Raw genomic sequence first — 6,000 nt, 5'->3', positions numbered from 1 at the left:
TAGTGTCTACATTAGGATCAGGACAATAAAGATAAGAAAAGTAGACAGGTACCTAAGAGGTGGTTTTATAGGATTTATTGTCTGATCAAGTATGAGGGAGGATGAATTAAAGTGACTACCAGGTTTTCTAGAACAACTGAATAAATAATGTACCCTCCAATGATAGAAAACTCAGAAAAGTTCAGCAAAGAACAGGAAACAGGAAGTTATGTTTTGGACACATTGTATTGAGGTGTCTGTGAAGATATTCAAGTTTATAGATGTCTTCTACATAGTTGAATATGTGGCTCTTAAGCTTGGGAGAAAAATCTGAACTAGAGAGAAAGTTTTTAGGGCCTTGGGGCCAGCAGGTGGCATGGTGGTTAAGACACTGAACTCCCACATGGCCACATGGTTTGAGTCTTGGTCCTGGCAGCTTGCTTTCTCACTTTGCCTGTCTCTCTGTCTCTCCCTGTTCAAATTAAAAAAATAATGATGATAATGAATTTACTTATGTATGTATGTATGTATGTATTTATTTATTTAAATTTGATGAGAGAGAGAGAGAGAGAGAGAGAGAGAGAGAGAGAGAGAGAGAGAAAGTTAGAAAGCAAGCCACCAGGTCCAGGAATCAAACCATGGTCAGCCATGTGAGAGTCCAGCACCCTTAACCACCATGCCGCCTGCTGGTCCCTAAGATAACTCTTTATAAAAAGATTTTAGGGCTTTTCAAATTCACTTAAAACATGGGGTCATATTTGATACTTAGCTATGAAAAGTGAAAAAAAAAATGAGAAAGCACTCCCCAGAGAAATGACCACATTGCAATCTCTTCTTCATTCTCTTGGGATTTGGGGGCATGCACACACATACAGGTAGCATGTTTTTCAGCCTGCCAAGTCTGCTACATGAACTGTGCTATCTGCCATGTACCTTCACTACCAGTTGCCTTCACTACCACACCCCTGACTGGCCCAAGGATGCTATATTCTGTCTTAGACCACATTCATCCTTGTTTTGCTTGACTTCTGCTCATCTCTCAATTTCAGCCTAGACATCACTGCCTTGGAGAAGCTTCCCTTGACCTTACCTGTCTTTACCCCTCAATGTCTGGGTACCTATGGCACACTGTACTATGCCATGTAAATATTTATTTTTACCCACTTGACTGTAAGTATGTATGATCACCTATTTTATTCACTTGCATCCCTACCATATGGAGTTAATGCCAGTATCTATTTATTTAAAGAAAGAAAACATGATTAACCATTTAAATTAAGGTCTAGGAAAGGAACCTTAGCCTTACATACCACATAGACATGTTCACCACAATAGCAACTTTACTTAAGTTGTTTTAAAGAGGAAAAATTAAAAAAAAAAAAAGGTTGCCTTAATTATACAAGGAAATGAATCAGAAAGATGACTGTATTAATTTCCCATTGATACTGTAGAAGTTACCACAAGCTTAATGGCGTAAAAAAAAAATACAAGTTTATTATCTTTATACTTCTGTAAGTTAGAAGTTTGATGCGGTTTCAGTGGGCTAAAATATGCTGTGAAAAGGGCTGTGTTTTGGGGACCTGTAGGTGGTGTGGTGGTTAAGGTGCTGGACACTCCCACATTGCTGACCATGGTTTGAGTCCCGGACCTGGCAGCTTGCTTTCTCTCTTTCTCTCTCTCCCTCCCTCCCCGCGTCCCTCCCGCTCCCTCTCTCTCTTCTCTGTGTGTGTGTGTCTCTCTGGTATAATTAAAATAGAATGAATAAATAAAATTAAAACAATTCTTTAAAAAAAAAAGAAAAGAAAAGGGCTGTGTTTTTTGTGAAGGTTCTGGGGGGAAAATGCTTCCTTGCCTTTTTAGTTTCTAGAGACTGCCTGCATTCCCTGGCTCAAGGACCCTTCTTTAAACTTCAAAGCCAGTGGTACTACATATCTAAATTTCCCTCTCACTGACTCTGTTTCCCTTAAAAGGATTCTTATGATTACATTGGACTCACCTGGGTAATTCTGAATGCTTTCTCAATTTGAAGATTAGTTAAGTAGGAATTCCATCTGCAACCTAAATTGTCCTCTGTTATGTAATATAACATATTCACAAGTTCTGAGAACATACTTTTTTTTTTTCCAAGAAGTTTTGCCTTAGGGCATGTGTGCTCACCAGAGACAGAAGGACAGAGACAGTAAGAGGAAAAGTGAGAAATCACCCCCTCTTGGGGGATGGCCATGCTGCAATTCCTTCTTCTCTTTCTCCTCCCAGGATCTTGGATGTGCACGCACATGTCCCTGGCATGATTTTCAAGCCACTGGATCTGGGACTCGAGTTCAGGTTGGTCATGTGAGAGTCTAGTGACATAACCACTATGCCACCTGCTGGTTCAGGACATGGATGCCTTTGATGGGTCATTATTCTGCTTATTAATAATAACTTAGCATTGTCAGTCTGCATGAAGATGCTATTTTAATAAAAACGAATAATTATAATAAAATCTAAAATAATTGAGTGCTTACATATAGTAGCCATGATTTTAGCTGCTTTTCCCTTATTAATTTAATTTTCATAAATTTTGTGAAGTAGTTATGATGGTCCTGCCCATTTTTATAGATGAAACTGAGAAAAAGATTTTAAATATAATAACTTTCCAGAGTCTGTTTGAACCCAAGAAATGCCTGTTTTAGAGCCCTTTTATTCAGTAGGAAGACAGAGGAGATGTGTCTTTTAAAACATCTTTACAGTTGCACTTGATAATTTAAAAATAATTGCATATTTCCCACTGTGGGTATATACTTTCTCCTTGTTATTAGGGATAATGGACTTAGTGTGTCACTTACACATGATATAAACTCTCTCAATGGAAGTGTTAGAACAAGAAAACATTTTTTTTCAACACCCATTTTATCAAATCATTGTAGTTCCCTTTTGGTGTTTCCTCGTATTCTTTTTTGGATGTTATTTATTTATTTATTTGAGAGGTTTTTGCTATAGGGTGCATGCGCTCGCCAGAAAGACAGAGACAGACAGACAGAAAGTGAGAAGTCACCCTCCAGAGGGGATGGCCACACCACAATCCCTTCTCCTCCATTCTCCTCTTGGGATCTTGGGCATGCACGCACATGCATCTGGCGTGAGTTAAGCCACTGGGTCCGGGACTCGAACTACGGTCGACTACATGGGAGTACAGTGACATAGCCATTACACCAACTGCTGGTCCATGGATACTCTTTATACTGCCCTTTATGCATCACTTCTACATCTAAGAAGTATTAATTTAATATAGGAGATAAATTTTACACATATGAAGAAAAATGATAAAGTATAATATGCCAACCTGTTAAAGTGATATATAAGATATCAGAAGGGTTTATTAGTAATGAGGAAAAGAGAGTAAAGGAATGAACAGAAGGGATAACATTCTACAGGAAAACTTCACAGAATTAGCCTAAAAGATTTAGGGATTTTTGATAAGAATTGGTAGGAAGGAAAGAAAATCATATTTATGGTAAGGAAAATGACACTAAAAGCAAAACTTACAAAACAATTAGAGAATAAGAACAATTCTGAAACAGGAATTAGCAGGTCATGCACAGGAAAAAGCAAGCCAGACATATTTGACATATTTGACTAGAGCAGAAGCTTTCTCCCCAAATAGATGGCATAGTTTCCTGAAAGCAGAGAGGGACTAGATCACTGGAGTTTGTGAAGTATAAGGAATATATTATTGTTTGAGGGATCTCATAGGAACTTTGTTGATTATTGTGTTTCTTGAGAAACTGTCATGAAATCTAAATAGATTGTTTCAGATGAATTTTTGGAAGCAGGCTATTTGCCCAGAAAGCAGTGTGGTGAGGGGAAAGAGCTCTGTGTGGTGGTCAAACAACTGACATCCCAAATAGCAGTTCTATGAAAAGCCACTGCAGGTGCAAGTTTATTTAAAAACAGACCACAGCACAGGTGCAGTTCTCCTTATAAACATTTAACCACAAAATGCTACCCTAGAAGTCTATTGGAAAGTTGTTGGGAAAAAAGAATTGAAATTTTTGTCTTAATTTTTTAATTTTTAGAAAGAATTTGGTAAAGGTAAAGTTTCTACTTCATCTATTGAGTTCATATATTTAGTTTCTGACTCCTGATATGTAAATATAGATTTTATTTATATAGTAGTTTAATAGAGATTAATATTTGAAGAAATCCTTCATTGGAGAACCAAAATGTTTAGGTTGCTATAGGGTGCATGCGCTCGCCAGAAAGACAGAGACAGACAGACAGAAAGTGAGAAGTCACCCTCCAGAGGGGATGGCCACACCACAATCCCTTCTCCTCCATTCTCCTCTTGGGATCTTGGGCATGCACGCACATGCATCTGGCGTGAGTTAAGCCACTGGGTCCGGGACTCGAACTACGGTCGACTACATGGGAGTACAGTGACATAGCCATTACACCAACTGCTGGTCCATGGATACTCTTTATACTGCCCTTTATGCATCACTTCTACATCTAAGAAGTATTAATTTAATATAGGAGATAAATTTTACACATATGAAGAAAAATGATAAAGTATAATATGCCAACCTGTTAAAGTGATATATAAGATATCAGAAGGGTTTATTAGTAATGAGGAAAAGAGAGTAAAGGAATGAACAGAAGGGATAACATTCTACAGGAAAACTTCACAGAATTAGCCTAAAAGATTTAGGGATTTTTGATAAGAATTGGTAGGAAGGAAAGAAAATCATATTTATGGTAAGGAAAATGACACTAAAAGCAAAACTTACAAAACAATTAGAGAATAAGAACAATTCTGAAACAGGAATTAGCAGGTCATGCACAGGAAAAAGCAAGCCAGACATATTTGACATATTTGACTAGAGCAGAAGCTTTCTCCCCAAATAGATGGCATAGTTTCCTGAAAGCAGAGAGGGACTAGATCACTGGAGTTTGTGAAGTATAAGGAATATATTATTGTTTGAGGGATCTCATAGGAACTTTGTTGATTATTGTGTTTCTTGAGAAACTGTCATGAAATCTAAATAGATTGTTTCAGATGAATTTTTGGAAGCAGGCTATTTGCCCAGAAAGCAGTGTGGTGAGGGGAAAGAGCTCTGTGTGGTGGTCAAACAACTGACATCCCAAATAGCAGTTCTATGAAAAGCCACTGCAGGTGCAAGTTTATTTAAAAACAGACCACAGCACAGGTGCAGTTCTCCTTATAAACATTTAACCACAAAATGCTACCCTAGAAGTCTATTGGAAAGTTGTTGGGAAAAAAGAATTGAAATTTTTGTCTTAATTTTTTAATTTTTAGAAAGAATTTGGTAAAGGTAAAGTTTCTACTTCATCTATTGAGTTCATATATTTAGTTTCTGACTCCTGATATGTAAATATAGATTTTATTTATATAATAGTTTAATAGAGATTAATATTTGAAGAAATCCTTCATTGGAGAACCAAAATGTTTAGGTTAAAAAAAATGCTAATTAAAAAAAAATTTTATACAGATGTGAAAAATAACATTAATGACTTTTGGGCCTGCCTTTTACTTCAGAATAACTAAGAGTGATTCTAAATTTCAAAATAGACTCTAAACTTGTACAGTTCAAATGACATAAAAGCTACGAGGTACATGGTGTCATCTACTGTGGTTCTCCCTCTCACACTGCTGTAGCTAGAGGGGTCTTCGTCCCTGTTCTTGTCTTGCACAGGCCAGGCTTTTCCCACTTGTGTCTTTTACTTACTGAAATCTTTATTGAGACTGTCTTTGACTTTGCGGTAGACACAATAATGTTCCCCCTCAAAATGTCCATACTCTAATCCCTAGAACCTGTGACTGTGTTACCTGTTACACAACAAAAGGACTTTGCAGATATGATTTAGGGTATAAGATTTAAAATATTAATAGATTATCCGGGATTACCTGTTTGCACCTATTGTTTTGGGTTGTTAGAAAAGTCATAATGTATTTTTCCTATGCAAAAATGCGTCATGACTTTTCCGACAACCCAGTAATTATATGAGTCTTTAAAAACA

The sequence above is a fragment of the Tupaia chinensis genome, unplaced genomic scaffold, assembly GCF_000334495.1.
Source record: "Tupaia chinensis unplaced genomic scaffold, TupChi_1.0 Scaffold000086_1, whole genome shotgun sequence".
Lineage (NCBI taxonomy): Eukaryota > Metazoa > Chordata > Mammalia > Scandentia > Tupaiidae > Tupaia > Tupaia belangeri.
Note: the sequence above shows the minus strand (reverse complement) of the source record.